An 18,760-nucleotide genomic window follows, 5' to 3' on the forward strand; every position below is an offset into this window, starting at 1 on the left:
CGGAGGCTCCCTATCTGGAATCTTCCTATCTCTGTATATAGCAAATGTATCATCCCAGTTGAAAGGGCCACAAAAACCACAGTATTGTTTTTTTGCTTGCCCCTCACAACTCACTTCCCCTCTATCTACAAATCCTTTTGGCTGTAACTTGGAAGCGTAGTCAGAATCTGGAGCCACCACTGCCACTGTGCTACCCTGGCCTGCTGTGGGAGCCTCTTGATTGACTTTCTTAGTTTTACCCTTAGTCCTGTAACATTCTATTCTAAACTCAGAAACCAGAGTCATTGTGGTAAATCTAAGACATATTAGTTTACTTCTCTGCTTGAACCTCTTTGATACTTTTCTCACTCTATCAGAGTAGAAACCAAAGCTCTTGAAATATGCAGCAAGGCCTGAGAGATCTCCTCTTTGTGAGCTCATCTGCTCTCCTTCCCTTTGCTCATGCTTCTCCAGTCACATAGGCCACATTCACTGTTGGTATTTAATACTTGCCTGCCCCAGTCGTTGCTGTTCCCTTTCTCTCAGCTGTTGCTGCCCTATAGATTCCCTTCTCACTAAACTAGCTAGCCCTTCCCAATCTCCCACAAGACTCTTCAACCTCCTTTCCTAATTTATGTATTGTTTTTTTTTTAAATTTTGTAAGACTTAACCATCATTCATTTTGTTTTCTATCTTACTAAAGTAGAATGTAAGCCTCCTGACTAGAACTTTGTTTATTTGGTTTTCTACTGCATGTCTAGTACCTAGAACAGTGATGAGAGTGGAGCACTAACATGATTTTTGATCTGGTCTGAAGATTCTTCATTTCACTATCTGCAGTGTTGTCTGGTCAATGCTGATAAACTCTCCAGTACTATATGAACATGGAATGAAATTTATCTTATAGTTCAAAATTCAATATAGTTATAATTAAGAGGATAGCAAAAGCTCAAGATTTGTCTTTCAAATATGCTTGTATTCTTGCTCAAAGAGAAACATTTTAACAATATAGGGGAAGCTGGAAACAATATAAGTGAACAATAATGAGGCTGCCTCCATATTTGGTATATTTGTCTAATGGGATATGAGGTAGCCTTTACAGATGACCGTATAATTTTTAGTGGCTTTATATTCATTCATAATTGATTTAAGTAATCCAGTCATTGTAATATATGTTTGATTTAGCGTTTCACCTTTGTAAGTAATAGTAATGAATATCCCCATACGCGCTTTTCTTTATGTTGGCCTAATCATTTCCATGGTTTTCATTCCTAGAGTTTTTGCCAAAATCTTATACAAATGTTTAGAAAAATATATCATTAGCCTGAACTTTTTCCTGTAAATCGTTTTTTTGTCATTGTTTTTTTTTTTTTTTTTTTGTCATTGTTAAGTCATTCTTTACTTAGAGCATTTAATATTTCACTGTTATAAATAATACTTCAGTGAACACCCATGTCCATAAATCATAGTCTCCAACTCTGCTCGTTTTTATAGGATACATGCCTAGATGCTGGATTACTTAGTGAAAGAGAATACACTTGTCTCTAGTCCTTAAAAACACTCTTCAAACATCTTACAAAATCACCTTATAAGAAAATAGTATCAATTTATCTTTCAGAATTATACAATGGTGTCTGTTCCATTTCAACCTTACAAACACTTAGTATCTGTACAAAAGGGAAACATGTTTTTAAGAAGATGTTAAAGATTCCAAAAATCTTTACCCAAATCGATCAGGAAGTGTTTCTACATAATTTCTGGTATAGTCGCACTATAGTGCTTATTTTGAAAATATGAACTTGTTCCAAGGTAATCAATATATTAAGGAACAATTTGAACATAAAGAGTTTGCATTTTCCTATATGTGATTTCATCTGCAAGAGACGATCAGTTAATAGAGAAAACTGTGCCCAGCTGAACCAGTCTAATCCAGGAATGCAAAACTCTGCAACCTACTAGCTACCTTAGTTCACCATATGTATTCTGAGCCACACTTATCCATATCTGATTTTACATCTTTCTGATTTCAGGTAGCAGTCCTTCTATCACTTTATTATAGCATGGTATTTTTTTGATGAGCACATATGTCTCATTATAGCAAAACTGACTATATATAAATTCAACTTACTTCAGAGGTTACATCTACACTGGTGTTATTTGTGTTTGTTAATAGCCTACATAAGTAGCCTTCTACTTTAGAAACTTTCTGAATCACTGGTGAAGACACTGGTGAATCTTGTTATTTAGTATGTGTCCCTAGCCTCCTATCTGCTCCTTAATTGTACGTAGAGAAGGAAAACTTGAGACAGCAGAAATTGAAATGGAAAAAAAGAACTGCTCAGAGCCTTTGGTGTAAGCAATATTAGAACTGAATATCTCTGTTTGAAAAATCTACTTTAGAGTCTGGGAGATGAGTTCTTTCAAGCATTGCTTTCTGTCTTGGGTACAATTGAATACTTCAGCTCTGTGGAAAGATAAAGATTAGTCCAAACGTGAATGCATTTTCAAGGTAGCAGGGGCATGAGTATTTTTCAAGTAAGTAGTAGATCAGGATCCATACCAATCCTTCAAGATTCACCAGACAATCATTTTTACCAGCTTTAAGCAACAAAGCTAACATTCTCTTTAGATAGAGTAAATGATTGGGGGGTGGGGGGCAGTGCATCAGAAAAGATTCTTTGCTCAAAGAAGCATTGCCATCTCAATCAATGATTCCTAAATAGCCCAGGCTACAATTCGAGATTAATTTCAAGTGTAGTCATCCCTAGATTTGACATCTTTGCATTCCTATTTAGAAATAGGTGCAAGTGGCATCATGTCCACCTAGGAAAATTTTGAGGATTAAGGAACTGGCATTGAGTTGAAGAAAAAAAACCTGAGAGGGACTCCATTGGAAATAAACAGGGACAAAGAAAGAAACAACATATATCACCACTTAATCAGCAGACCTTGATGTCTTTTAATAGAGCACTACTTCTGCATGAGGGTGCCAGCAAAGCCTGAAATCTGAGATGACTTTGCTTTTTATGGTCATGAACAGCATTTAAAGTCTTGTTCTATTATTGCTTTGCCTGTTTGTCTCCTGATCTCTTAGCATATGTCTTGAGTTGAAGATTATAGGAAGGTGTGAACTCCTAAAATTTGCCAACTCAGAGGGAATGAACCATACTGGTATAAAAAGTAGGAGCACCTGGGTGGCTCAGTAGGTTGAGCATCTGCCTCTTGATTTCAGCACAAGTCATGATCTCAGGATCATGAGGTCAAGCCTGCATCAGGCTCGGCACTTAGCAAAGAGTCAGCTTGAGGGATTCTCTCTCTCTCTCTCTCTCTCTCTCTCTTTCTCTCTCTCTCTCTCCCCCTCTGCCCCTCACCCCACTCACACACACTCTCTCTCTAAGTAAATAAAATCTTTAAAAAAAGAAAATACAAAGAATAGATAGCAACAAATGTAACCTCTGATAAAGTAAGTCCACATGGTGCTATTTGAAAACATGACTTTTGAAGTCAAGAAGACTGGGGCTTCATCCCAGCTGTCCACTTATGGGTTCATAATGTGGAGGAATTCATTTAGTCATCATGAGCTTCACTTTTTTTCACCTGTAAATTAGAACTGATAAGAACACTTGGAAGGATTTTTTAAAGGATTAAATAAGAGAAAGCTGTGTGAAAATGATCTATAGTATTCAAAACTTAGAAAGGGTAAGAAGTAGAGGCTACCTAAGAATAAAAAGAAACAAAGGGAAAAAATATCAGAATTCCATCTCTAGAAACAGATCTATCTCTAGAAATGGCCAGGTGGTACAATCCCAAAGCTAAAACAAACAAATAAATTTGAGATCATTATCAACTTTTAACTCTATTGTTTTTTTTACTCATTCATGTCAATAAATGGTCTAGTGACTTTAAGACACTAAGCTAGGTTGCAAGGCATAAAACAAAGTAACAGACAAGACCTTGTTCTCCATGTTCTCATTTTTAAGGTTAGAAAATTGAGACGGGTGAAGACAGGTCAAGATTCACCAATCATTTTTACCAGCCTCAGAACAATTAGTTCTCTTTTATTTTTGATATTTTAGAATTCTGATTATTACTGGTATTAATAATATGTGTGTAATGATTCATATTGTCTCGAGTGGCTATAACAAAATACCACAGAGGAGGTGGTTTAAAAAACAAACATGTACTTTTCAAAGTTTTGGAGGCTGAGAAGTTCAAGATTAAGGTGCCAACAGATTTGATTCTTGGTTCTGGGTTACAGATGGTCAGCATCCTGCAAATATGACCTTGTGTGTGTGTGTGTGTGTGCATGTGTGTAGAGAGAGGGGGTGTCTATCTTCCTCTTCTTATAAGGCTGCTAATCCTATAATGACTGCCTCATCCTCATGACCTAATCTAAACTTCATTACCTTCCAAAGGTACTATCTTTAAATATCATCACTTTGGTGGTTAGGGGTTCTAATGTGTGAATTTTGGAGGGGGACAAAGCACTCAGCCCATAACACCTATGCACTATATTTAGGGCAGAAACTTTATAGGATTTTTCTCTTACCATCAAAATAACCACCATTAGATAGTTATCAGTATGCTCATTGTACAGATAGAAGCTGAGACTCAAGAGAAGGGAATTAATTGACCCAAAGTCCCATAGCAGAATTCTGGCCGACAGTTGCCTGTGTGATTACTCAACTCGGGCTCTTTCAACCATCCAACACTGTGCCTTTCAATACCATTAATGTAAGATTCACAAAGCATCATTTAATTGAGATGTCGACAGAGGTCAGCCAATAGTGAAGGTGGGACTATTCTTTAAATCAGTGGAAACACATTTTTTAAAAATCTAAACATATAGAGAAGGACACTTGGTATTAGAAAATATGACATTTCTGAGGATATGGTTGTTTCTCACCCAAGCAGCTGTCACTTCAGGGGAAAAAATATCTTTACGAAATGTTGAGGTCACTAAAACAGAGAGTTTTGCGACTGATCCATTCTATCCTGCATGCATCCCATTAGTCTCAGAGGCTTTAGGATAGATTTATTACAGAATGTCTATGTCTGTAGCTTCCAGATATGTGGGATTTTTTTTCCTCCAAAGTCCATTGATCAAATTTTCAATTTGTACTTTTGCTGGTATACCATATTTTAATGTTCAGGTCTCTGGATGATACCAAGACTGCAATTCTAAGGAATTAACTTATAAATCTTGTCCTCAGACACAAACTCTCCAGTTACTATTTTTCTATGCAAATGGGGATACTTATACAAATTCTGCTATTTTTTAAAGTTTCAAAAGACGGGAATTACAAAGTTCTATCTTTGAATATTCTATGTTCATTAATCTTGATCGTCCATAAGGAATACTGGCCAGATGAAGATCCATACTGTGCTTTCTTTAGCCAATTGTATTCTTAAAGGGAATGGAGACAATATTTGGTTCATATTTGTGACTTTTGTTTGTTAGAGGGTGGGCTTGGTTTCCTATACCAAGTCCACATTGTGGTGGAGATTGGAAAGGGCTTTCTGACCTCAGTTGTGCTCACCCTGTAGTGCAGGCTCTCCCTGCTGTGTCCCCTTAGGTCTCACCTCCATATTTTCCTATCTGAGGCATTGATTATCAGTCATTCTAGCTTCTCTTATTTGATGGGACACAGAGAATGTCAGAGCCTAGTTATGGAGGACATCAAAATTGTCAAATCCTATGGCTCTTTTTTTTTTTTTTTAATATTTCAATGTACTTCCACTCTTTGGTTCTAGCAATGATCACACACTGTGTGGATTTTTAAAATATGTTCCTCCTCTTCCCTATGGCACTCTCCACTTCTTGAGGTTATCTATGATCCTTGCCTCCTCAGCCCCTAAGATAATTCCTAACGTGTAAGCACTCAAGGAGCATTTGATAAAGTAATTTAAATTGGATTGCCAAAGTAATGGCAATAACAGTAGAGACAGCAAAAAGCCTATATTACCAAGATGGAATGGTAAAGCTTGTCAGTGATTAAACACAGGATATGGAAGAAGAAAAAAATCCAGGATAAAAAATATATAGATAAGCTGAATGACAGAAGTAAAACACAGGAATATATTTAATAAGATATAATAGCTGCAGTTTATTAAACAGTTACTATGTGCTAGACACTCTACTAAGTGCTGTCCATGCATTTCCTCACTCAATCTAGATAAAAAGCTAGTTTTGCTAATGAGAAACTTAATCAAAATGCTAAGTAATTGGTAAAGCCAGAATTTGAATGAAGCCCTAGTTCTCTGTATTCCATGAAACCAAGATTTCCCAAAGTGTGATCTAAGAACTCACCAAATAAAAAATCATATAGTGGTTCAAAAGTATTCCTGAGTCCCACTGCAAACATGCCACTGCTAGTATCAGGAAGCCAAGGAATAAGCATTTTTAAAAGTACAATAAGGAACTCTTGTGCTAGCTAAAGTTATATAAATATTGTGTTTAATTTAATTTAGTAAACCTTTATGAAGCTGCTATAATTTTGTAGAACTTGGCCCAGACTCTGCAAATAATAGAAAAAAAATCAATATAATTTATTCCCTCTGGGAGCTACTAGACTAATGAGAGAAGGAAAGGAAGAGGGGTGGGTAGGGAGAGAGAAAGAAGGGGAGAAGAAGAGGGATGAGGAAGAAGAGACATAGATTAGGAAAACACATTGTAATAAATGTTTAGGGGGCTGTGGGAGCACCCAATAGGGGAACCAGTAATGCTGGCCAGGTTTGAAGTGGCCAACAGTAACACAGAGTTGGAAATAACAACCAGTTAGTTGTAAATGTGGCACTCATGAGATAAATCAGAATTAAATATGGTGGTCATCCATCCTTCCATGATGAAGGTGGAAAGCTTCAGGAGGTGAGAATGCAGAAAAAGACTGAAAAAGCAGAAAGAGGGCAGCCCGGTGGCTCAGTGGTTTAGAGCCACCTTCAGCCCAGGGTGTGATCCTGGAGTCCCAAGACAGGCTCCCTGCAGGAGGATCATGCCTTGGGCCAAAGGCAGGTGCTCAACCACTGAACCATCCCTATTGCTACAGCTTTGTTGTATAACGTGAAGTCTGGAACTGTGACACCTCCAGTTTTGTTTTCTTTTATAAAATGGCTTTGGCTATTCAGGGTCTTTTGTGGTTCCATACAAATTTTAGGATTGTTTATCTAGTTCTGTGAAAAATGCTGTTGGTATTCTGATTAGGATCGCAATAAATGTATAGATTGCTTTGGGTAGTATAAACATTTTAACAACATTTGTTCTTACAATCCATGAGCGTGGAGTATCTTTCCACTTCTTTGTGTCACCTTCAATTTCTTTCAACAATGTTTTATAGTTTTCACAGTACAGGTTTTTCACCTCTTTGGTTAAGTTTATACTAGGTTTCTTATTATTTTGGTACAATTGTAAATGAGACTGTTTTCTTAATCTCTCCTTCTGTTGCCTCATTATTAGTGCACAGAAATACTACTTATTTACCTTGATTTTGTATCCTGTAATTTTACTGAATTCATTTATTAGTTCTAATAATTTTTTGGTGGAGTCTTTAAGGTTTTCTATATATAGTATCGTGTCATCTGCAAATAAGTTGTACTCCTTGCTTACTAAGTTGGATGCCTTTTATTTCCTTTTGTCATCTGATTGCTGTGACCAGGAATTCCAGTACTATGTTGAATAAAAGTGGTGGGAGTGGACGTCCTTATCTTGTTCCTGACGTTAGTGGAAAAGCTCTCAATTTTCCACACTAAGATTGCTCTTAGTTGTGAGTTATTAATATGCAGCTTTTATTATGTTAGGGTTTGTTCACTCTAAACCTAAGTTTTTGAGAGTTTCTAGCATGAATAAATGTTGCCAAGTGCTTTTTCCAAATCTATTGAAATGATCATATGGTTTTTGTCCTTTCTCTTATTGATATGATGTGTCATGTTAATAGATTTATGAATATGAATATGGAAGCTCCCTTGTATCCCAGAAATAAATCCCAGTTGATCATGGTGAATGATTTTTTTAATGTATTGTTGGATTCAGTTAACCAATGTTTTGTTGAGGATTTTTGCATCTATGTTAATCAGAGATACTGGCCTGTAGTTTTCCTTTTTGTGTGTGTGGTGATTTATCTGGTTTTGGCATCAGGGTAAATGCTTACCTCATAGAATGAATATGAAAGTTTTCCTTCTTCTATTTTTTTTTGGAGCAGTTTGGGAAGAATATATAGTAAGTCTCCTTTAAATGTTCGGTAGGATTCACCTGTGAAGCCATCTGGTTATGAACATTTGTTTGTTGAAAGTTTTTTGATGATATAGTATGGTGAAATGGATAAAAAAAAAAAAAATGACTCATCATGCTGCCTACAAGAGAAACATTTCAGACCTAAGGACACATGCAGACCGAAATTGATGGGGTAGAGAAACATTTGTCATTGCCAATGGATGGCAAAAAGAAAGCAATACCCAGACAAAAAAACAGACTTTAAAATAAAGACTATAACAAGAGACAAAGAAGGACACTGTATAATAATAAAGGGGTCAATCCAATAGGAAGATATACTTGCAAATATTTATGCACCTAACACGGAAGCACCCAAGTGTGTAACACAGTTGATAACAAGCATCACAGGAGGTAATAATAAGCATAAAATAACTAGTAGTTGGAGCCTTTAATACCTCACATCCATGGACAGATCATCCAAACATCTGAAAGTCAACAGTAAACAGTGACTTTGAATGACGTTCTAGCCCAGATGGATTTAACAAATATACTTGGAACATTCAGTTCTAAAAGACCAGAATACACATTCTTCTCAAGGACACATGGCACATTCTCCAGAATAGACCACATATTAGATCACAACAAGTTCGAAAAGACTGAAGTCATACCATGCATCTTTTCTGACCACCACACTATGAAACTAGAAGTCCACCACAAGAAAAAATCTGGAGAAAGCACAAATACGTGGAGGTTAAATCACATGCTACTAAACAATGAATGGGTCAGCCAAAAAAGGAAAGAAGAAATAAAAAATTACATGGAGAAAAATTAGAATGAAAACACCATGGTACAAAGTCTCTGTGATGCAGCGCGAGTGGACTGGTGTTGGTTTATGTGACTTTCTCTATTTGGCAAATGAAGAACAAGAATTAAATGTATGTATGAGAACTAACATGAAGTAAATACGAATGACAACGATGAAAATATATCAAGGACTTTTTAAAAGCTTCTGAGAAGCACACATGTTTTTAAATCAGAATCATTGCCCGGATTATAAGCTTTCTCACCAGTTTGGTTTTAACTGATGAGTTATATGCTGAGTAAAATAGGCAAAGACTTCTAGGAATGAGGAGGGATAGGAAAGATGCTGTAATATTTGAAGACTTACATCAACTATTTCCTCAAGCTTTTCTTTCCAACCATTTCCCAATGAGCTTTTGTGTGTAACGAGATTTCACTATGAAGTACAAAGACAGAAATGTAAGAACACAGCACTTCTTAGCCTTACATGTTTGGCTCTTGTATTTGGTGAGTCGAGAGAAGGCAATGAGGAAATCTTTCCCTGAAGTTTGAAGAGTATTAGTTACAGAAGAGGGTGCTTAGTAACAAATTGCTCCGTGCCAGCCTTGACTGCCAGACCCCAGGTGATACAGCCAGCCAAATATTCCTTGCTGCACACAAACGTGCACACATGCATACGTGTATTTGTTTATGATATGCAGGGTAATTTGCATAAAGTCTTAAGACGCAGAGCAAAGTTTCAAAGATTAGAGTTCTTAGCAGTCACCGAAAATTCCCAGATCCCTTTTGATATAAACTTCTGTTCAATATGTAGTAGTTTTGCTGTTTTTATTCTAATGCATGCCTTTATCATTTGCCCTTAATACATTATATTTTAATATTTGATACCCAGTTCTTCCCAACTGAGATGAATTTTATGAAATCTGAGTTTTTAAATCCAACTTAGCACCACGAATCGCACACAAACTTTATAAGCATTCCTTCTTGGTTTTTATATATATCAGGCAAAATGTTCAAAAAGAATATTTCCATTTACTATGCAAGAAGCCCTTCCAGTTGATATCGGTTGTCGATGTGGTAAGATTTTATGAATCTTAAAATACACACACGCACACACATTTTCCATGGTTTCTGATATCCACACTTATCAAGCAGTGAAATTACCATGAAGTTTGTCTTATCTGTAGGGATATAGCTAAGGTCTCTTGGGGCCAAAATGCAGGAATGAAAAAAGCAGATAGAGTCACAAAATTAGAATATAATCAATGCTGGAAGGACTCTCTTACCAAGTAAAAATATAAGTAAGTCATTTGCAAGTGTTGGTATGAAAAGAATAGTGTCATTTTGCAGCAAGGCATTGAACTAATTACCCTTGACCTGCCTTTGAGTCACTTTCTGTGATTTTTATGAGACGCTAAGGTTAGTATTTATCGTTTCAAGCAATGCATTAATGCTAGCCAAATATTATTTTAGTGAAAGAATAAAAGGCAAACTGACAACTTTATTTTCCCTATCCTTTCTTTGCTAAATCAACTCTATATAAACTGTTCAGGCTGAACAGCCTTGGACTAGCCATATATCCTCTCGTGTTATACTCAAAATTTTAAAGTGGGAAAAACCTTGGGGATAATTTACTGCTCTTTCTTTCTTTCTTTCTTTCTTTCTTTCTTTCTTTCTTCTTTCTTTCTTTCTTTCTTTCTTTCTTTCTTTCTTTCTTTCTTTCTTTCTTCTTTCTTTCTTTCTTTCTTTCTTTCTTTCTTTCTTTCTTTCTTTCTTTCTTTCTTTCTTTCATTTTTTTTTTTCCTTTTTGCAGCAGAGAATGTTCTCATGCAGCTTTAAGGTAAAACATAAGCTCAATATTTATAGCTGGTCAACATGGTGCTCTTTTCCTTGAAGGGATTACAGGATTGGAGAGCAACATCATAACCAACGCCTCCCCAGTAACACTTGAAGGATTTTCAAAAAAATAAAAAATAGAAAATTGGGATTCCATTCACTCTTCTAAGTTTTCAGAGTAGGAAGCTGAAGTCAAGGAAAGTTCAGTTACTTGTTCAGTGTCCTTATCACCCTACAGTAGAGCCAGAGTCAAGAGTCGGACAGAGTTCCTGACTGTTCTTGCTCTCGAACAGCAGTTTTCACAGGTCATCCTGCAAATAGTCTCCTATCAGCAAGTTTGAGGTAGAAAACCTTGCTTTGCTCTTTTCTCCACATGATTTCCCTTAAGGGTTGATGTATTCTTGTCTCCAGCAACAAGTTCCTCTGAAGTTCTTCTAAGCCCCAGTAGAGAAGTATGATTTATATAAAATATTTATAAAATAAATTTATAATATATATTTTATATTTATATAAATATAAATATATATTATATATATTTCCAGGGTATATATATATATATATATATATATTTCCAGGGTTTTTTTCTACTATTTAAAACTATGGGGGGATCCTTGGGTGGCTCAGAGGTTCAGCACCTGCCTTTGGCCCAGGGCATGATCCCAGTGTCCTGGGATCGAGTCCCATGTCAGGCTTCCGACATGGAGCCTGCTTCTCCCTCTGCCTGTGTCTCTGCCTCTCTCTTTCTCTCTCTCTCTCTTTCTCTATGTCTATCATAATAAATAAATAAAATCTTTAAAAAAAATAAAGCTATGGTGTTGAGTCCTTCCAGAAGATACATTTTCAGTTATCTTTTTAACCATCAGAAATTTTTAACAAGGAAAGGAGATATATCCTTACATCCATAACTGCTGTAATGTTTTGGAATATATGCCTCCTGAGTCTTTTAAAAAATGTTTTGGAAAAAAAAAATCACTCTATAAATTTTGTGTAAATAACCCATCTGAATAAAAAATCCTCCTGAGTCTCAGGATCTCATGTATCCTTCGGTGTACATGAATAGTTGGGTGGATAGGTGGAAATACATTTATGACAACATGATGCAGCTATAGATTTTTTTTTGTCTTTGTAAGTTCATGTTCTATTTAAGGGCAAAACAGGAATGCCTTCATCACAGCAGGATTAGCATTTTTACTCATCCCCTCATTCCCCACCTTCTGATTTTGGTAGTTACAATGTTGGTTTTCTCCTGTTCAGATTATAACAATTGAACTGTCTTCAGTAATCTCATTTTCATTGTGTTTGTTTTATTTCTGTATAGAGATATTGCCACTATTCATCACATTCTTCAGGATATCTAACTTTTTATTTTGATAGTATGCTTAATTGCCTGGATTTGTTGTCAGACTTACTTTAGAAATGTTATATATATATATATATATATATATATATATATATATATATATATTTTAGAGAGAAACAAAGAAAGAGCATGCTATATTTTCTGAGTACTTTATTAATTGAGAAAGTGACTTTAGATAGAAGGGCTTATGTATAAGATTCTTGGGTAATATTGCTCTTCTGACATTGGATATTACTATATGGGCATCTGATTCCCCCTTACTTCTTATAGATTGTTTTGATTTTGATTTTTTCTGTCTGGATATTCAGATAATTCTTTATCCTCCAGATTCATTAGCCCAATGAGATATGTTTCACTACTGGGAATTATGTTTTCAGTTTCCTAAGAACATGGTATAGTCTTTGATTCTGAAATTTCTGATTTATTTCTCAGGGAAAATGTCCTATTGTTTTATTTTTTTAATATATCTTCTGTTCCATTTGTGGGCTTGCTGCCTCAGAATTCCAGTTATCTTAATATTGGATCATTTCTGCTTGTCCTCTTTCTATACAAGCTTTGTTATTTTAGCCGTTTGGCTTTTTTCATCCACATTCACTGTGATTATCTCAAGTCTCCCCTATGTTGGTAATACGAGTTTTAGTAGTTTTTTAAAAAAAATATTACTTGTACTTTCTAATTTATATATTGGCTCTCTAATGATGTTGTTTTGGTCTTTGATTTATTTCTTATGTCCACTATCTCTCTTTCTGTTTCTTTTTTTTCTCTCTTTCTGTTTCATTCTGTTATTTTATCATCTAGTCTTTGACCTCTAGTTATATTGAATTTATTTTTATAATAAGTGAATCCATTGTGTAAAGAGCAACTTGAGCAATTTCCTTCTGTTCCTACCCTTATATTTTCTTCTGGGTCGAGTGCTTTGTTTTCCCCTCTCCCTTCAGCAACTATCTTTCTCTCTCATTATTGTAGACTGTAGTATATTTCCAAATGTCTCATATATATCTCTTATCTTGCTTATGTATGGTTGGCTCTGTCCAGAGACTATTTGCTCTAATACGATATAAGTGACTTATAGACTTATTTACCACCCTGCCTTCAACACCTTGGGCTCCACTTTGAAGGCTGGGGATTTTGAGTTTTGTGCCCTTTTTAAAGAACCAACAGGAATGGTTGGGGAATTATTCAGTTGAAGCAACATTCTGTGTTGGATGGCGCTGCTCCTATTCCTTTCCAGAGTGGAGGTCTTGGTCTTCAGATTTCTGGTCTTTAGCTGACTGTTAGCTCAAGAGCCTTCAACTTAGGCCTATCTCCCGTATGTCTCTTCAACAGCCCTCAAGGTTCTCCTCTCTCAGAAAAGGAGAAACATAAGGCTACATCCATAGGTTTCACATTACTTCAGGTTTGGAGATACTACTGATAATTATTAGACTTTCCTCCAAACTTCAGAGCCATTTCATAATCTGCCTTTTTACTCTACTCCAAAAATGTCTGTTTTGATTTTTTTTTCAATTGACCATGCTTTCTTTTCTTTATTTGTTGTTGTTGATTTTTCTGTCCCTGTGCATATATACTGGGATGGAAGTTTATTTCACTAGGTATCGAGGGAGAAAAATTAGTTGTATGTTAGAATCCATCATTTTCTTAGTTAAATATGCTGAAATGATCCCTCATTGAATATCTACTACTAACAAGAAACTTGAAAAACAATTTTTATACTGTAATTTATTGTAATTCTTCAAAGTACATTTGAAAATACACAGAAATAGCTCTCATGCAAGGCAGAAACATTTTTTTCCAGACTCTTAGAAAATCCACATCTTTTACTCTCAAATACCAAGAAGGCATGCTAGAAAACTAACTGAGGGAAAAATAATTTCAGCTCTCAAATTCCTGTCAGTATGCAATGTTAGGAATTGGATAACTTATTTTATAGATTTATTATTTCTGTCATCATGCAACATACACTGCTCAACCTTTTTACATTGTTGTTTGAACAAGTTTTCATTTCCTTCATAAATGAAAATGAAAACTGACAAAGAAAATTATTTATAAATTGTATATGAGTGAATGTATAATTTTATGTGTTTACATATCTTTATGACATTTTAAACATGAATATTCTATGTGACTATATAGTTTATATAGGCATTTGTGGAAACACATATAGATGATCTAGAAGTACATATATTAAAATATTTGTTTATATATACATATACATACATATCTTTGTATGTGTTTATATGTGAACATACAAAACTAATTGCTGGGTAGTTGCCAATATCTACCTAAGACTTGATTGATAGCACACAAATCATTCAAAAGGCATGACAATAACATCAGGAGGTATATAGAAATAGGACCTTGAAGTAATCCTCCTATTATTTTTATCACTGGTTTGAGCCTTGCAACATCATTCTACCAATTTTGTCCAGGCTCCACAACTAAGGAGAAAAATGGAAAGCTCAGTCTGGATTTACAGAGAAGCAAACCCTGATTATAGAAAGAGCTGGAACTGAGGAAGGGTAATGGGATTATTTTGTCTGGATAAAGAAAAGTGTGAGGAGAGGTCTAAAATAGCTTCCAAGCACACACACACATATAAAAGGACTCAAAAGTAAAGGTTGATGATTTGATGGTCTTCATAGGCCAGAATTTTTAGATAGGAGGAAGAATTTTTTGGCACACTGTGTCCACAATAAAAAATATTGATGGTGTAGAAAATGAAATCAAAAGATGTAAATTTTCATTTCTTTTTTTTTTTTTTTTTTTTTTTTTTTTTTTTTTTTTTTTTTTTTTTTTTTTTTTATGATAGTCACAGAGAGAGAGAGAGAGAGAGGCAGAGACACAGGCTGAGGAAGAAGCAGGCTCCATGCACCGGGAGCCCGATGTGGGATTCGATCCTGGGTCTCCAGGATCGCGCCCTGGGCCAAAGGCAGGCGCCAAACCGCTGCGCCACCCAGGGATCCCTAAATTTTCATTTCTATCAGGTGATGAAAAATCTATCTTTGCCAACTGCAGCAGAGTAGCTTATAATATTGCTTCTAATATCTAATATCTAATAATATCGATGCTTCTAATATTCTATTGCTGTTATCGTTATTAACTTTGAAGAGAAGTGTACTCTTATGTCTCAAATGTTGTTCATCATCTAGCATTTTTATAGCTCTTACTTAGTTGCAACCCAGAAATGATTGAACGCGAGAAGATTGTCCTAGGAAGACACTCATACCTAAATAATGTTTTTTAGGTCCTATCCTGTGCTTGGCCTCGAGGACTTAAATTTGGAAAGACAGTCCTCGTCCTTAGAAGCTAGTAGCTTAGTGGATTCACAACTAGATTGATGTCACAGTAGAAGGAATTGCTGTTGTTTCACCTGCTTTTTCTTGTCAATTAGTTTTTAGTGATGCTATATTTACTCCTGTGGGAAAAAGATATGTATATAATTAAATACACCACTTAGGCTTACACATATGTCAGGAAAAAAGCTCATGAGTGTTCTAGCAGTTATCAAGAAAATGCAAAACCTATCTATCTCCCCGTTCCCTGCTTCTCTCTCTCTCTCTCTCTCTCTGAGGAAATGATCACTGATGGACTAGATTGAAACACTTCTTTGAATGAAAATGCTAAGAATAAAAATCAATAACTTAAAAAAAACCTTTTTTTCCAGAAGAGTGGGAGCTTCAGTCAATATTAATAGTTAAATCTCAAGTGTGCTTTTATTTCCAATGCAAAATAAATTCTAGTCATTTAAGGCTAGAGCCAAACTTAAATTTTTTAGGAGAGCCCAGACAGGTATGTGTGAGAGACAACTTAAATAGAAAATGGAATGCAAATCTCAACACCCAGTCCTATGGGGGAGGACAGATGTGTAGGTAGGAAAGAGCAAACTAGAGAGAAATATTCAGCAGATTTCAAGTCACTTGTCACATAAGACCTGGAGAGAAGTGTTGGATTGGACAGAGGAGATACATCACATAGCTCCTTGTTAAAAAAGGAGAAGGAGGATTATGCATTTAGAGATCAAGTTAGCTGAACAAAAGTTACATTGGCAACAAAAGTTTGTGCAAGAAAAATTGAGTTGAAACTAAGAGGTAAGAGAGCAATTTCTAATCTATAAATTGAGCAGTCCATTAGAAGAAACATTATTCTATAAAACTAGGATTTTGCTGAGGTATGTTTAATATGAAAGCCTGAATTTATAAAGACTATTTCCCCCACTAGGATGTTATCTCTAAACCTACATTCAATGCCCAGTGTCCTCCTTTGTAGTCATCTGAAGGTGATTACATATGAAACTATGGCTCCTTTTGGTGAAATTATCTTTTTTTTTTTTTTTTTTTAAAGATCTTTAATTTATTTATTCATGAGAGACACGGAGAGAGGCAGAGACACAGACAGAGGGGGAAGCAGGTTCCCTGTGGGAAGCCTGATGTGGGACTCCATCCCAGAACCCTGGGGATCAAAGGCAGATGCTCAACCACTGAGCCACCCAGGGGCCCCCTGGTGAAATTACCTGTTGATACCAATGTGATAGTGCACTTGAAACAACCATTTGTTTTGGGGACAGAGGTACCCAAATTTGGCAACAAGCATACCTTAGACTTTTAGGACAGTCTCTTTAGGTATTTGTATTCAAGAGAAGATGGAGGGGTTATGTCCACTGTTTTAACAACAAATTAACTAACCTTATAGGGCCTGAGAACTTGGAGCAAGCTGTTCTGTTCTAGGGAAACTATCTGACTTTCCACTGTACTCAGAGTGGAAATGCAGTCACTCAAGGATGATGCTGTTTTTTTTCCTCCTAATAAAAGCTCACCAATCTATTTTTTTTCCCCTTGATTCTTTTAATCATTCACCAAAGTGATTTATACTACCTAGTGTTAATTTAAACCACCTGCATGTCTTTAAAAATGTGTTCTCTGCAATTTCAGGGTTGTGGTAAATTATTAGAATGTATAGAATCTTCTCAAAATCAAGGTAATATTGGGTATTAGTTAATTATACATAATAGAGCAATATTTTACAATTGACTCACTTTTATTACATACTTAAATAACTAGAAAAGAACAGCTATATACATTATCTAAGAATAAAAATACTAGAAGCCAAGTCTAAATATGAGGAAGTGATATGGACATTCCTGAAAATACTTGTGAAGTATCTATTACATAAAATAAAACTCATAATACTATTTATATTGTTGTTGATGACTTTGGGGTTGAAATTACAGAAGAAATTTCATCCTAGAAAATTCAAATGATAGTCATAGCATAAAAAGCGTTAGGAGAAAATCAAATAAATTTAAGGAAAACTTTTACTCAAATTTCAGGTTTAGTTATACAAGTCTAATGATTTCAGGATAGAGGATTTTATCATCTATTTGTCATTTGTAAGCATTATAAACACTTTCAAGAACAAACTATATTTTTTCCATATATCTTTGGCTTATTACTCATTTTTGGTCATTATCCCTTATCCCTTTAGCCCCCAAATTAAAATAATTCTTTATATATGTACTATAAGTACTGTAGGAGAGTCTAAGAAACTAACATCTGAGGGAAATGTAAAGTAATTTATTTCTGGTCATGAATTTTTATTCTACCCAAAGAGCATATAACTAAAATCGATATCTTGCCTGAAATTGTTGCAGCACCGTACGTGTATGTTAAGCAATTCTCTGCAATGGATTAATACTATGTAAATGGCACAATTTGATAAACTTGAAGATTCAGTATTTCATTTTTTATTAGTCATTAAGAAGCTGCTACCCATCAAATAACTTAAAGTAGTGAAATCATTCCTTCCGTGAGAATGGAAGGGAGGGGGTATTGTGTAATATTTAACGAAATTAAAAGAGGAAGCATATGCTTCAGATCCCATCTTTAAGAGTCATACTGTGCAGGATGCCAGGGTGGCTCAGTGGTTGAGCATCTGCCTTCAGCTCAAGGTGTGGCCCCGGGGTCCTGGGATCCAGTCCCACATCAGGCCCCCTGCATGGAACCTGCTTCTCCCTTTGCCTGTGTCTCTGCCTCTCTCTCTCTCTCTCTGTCTCTCATGAATAAATAAATAAAATCTTAAAAAATAAAAGAATCATACTGTGGTTGGTAAATAATAATATTTGTGAAAGATATCTTAAAATAACAAGTGGTATAAAAACTGGGCACAGAGAGAAAGCATTGCAAGAAGCAGGAAAATCCATTGTAAGATTCACAAAAGACAAAATGTCATGGGAAAAGGAGTCTTTGAGTTTCCTCTTAGAGAATAAATAGAAGTAGTATCATCTGAGGAATGTAATTCCAGGCAAGGATCCATGGTCAGAAAAATGTGACAAAATATACCTACAGCCACTGATAAATCATATTCCTTCTTTCATCCCAGTGGCAGTTTGTGCTGAGAATATAGGACTCCAGAGCTGTGAAAAGTATAATGTGATTATACCTAGATCCAAAATTCCAGGCAGCAGATTCTAGTCTGTTCATCACAGAAAAAGACAAAAGGATCAAATAAAGGGAGAAAAACTGGATAAACTTCATTTGTTCACCCTCTCCCAGAAGAGTGTCAACATCAAAAATATATTAAAC

At 35.5% G+C, this 18,760-nt stretch overlaps 1 protein-coding gene and 1 pseudogene across 2 annotated transcripts in view; one reads left to right on the forward strand and one right to left on the reverse strand.

Annotated features, from left to right (window-relative positions):
* The window catches only part of LOC121482097, a 59,717-nt pseudogene extending 59,432 nt beyond the window's left edge, over positions 1–285 (reverse strand).
* DCC (DCC netrin 1 receptor) overlaps positions 1–18,760 on the forward strand; it is a 1,085,392-nt gene that overhangs the window by 639,433 nt on the left and 427,199 nt on the right. The gene's annotated exons all lie outside the window — the stretch shown is intronic.

This window comes from Vulpes lagopus, chromosome 24, assembly GCF_018345385.1.
Source record: "Vulpes lagopus strain Blue_001 chromosome 24, ASM1834538v1, whole genome shotgun sequence".
In the NCBI taxonomy this organism is placed as follows: Eukaryota; Metazoa; Chordata; class Mammalia; order Carnivora; family Canidae; genus Vulpes; species Vulpes lagopus.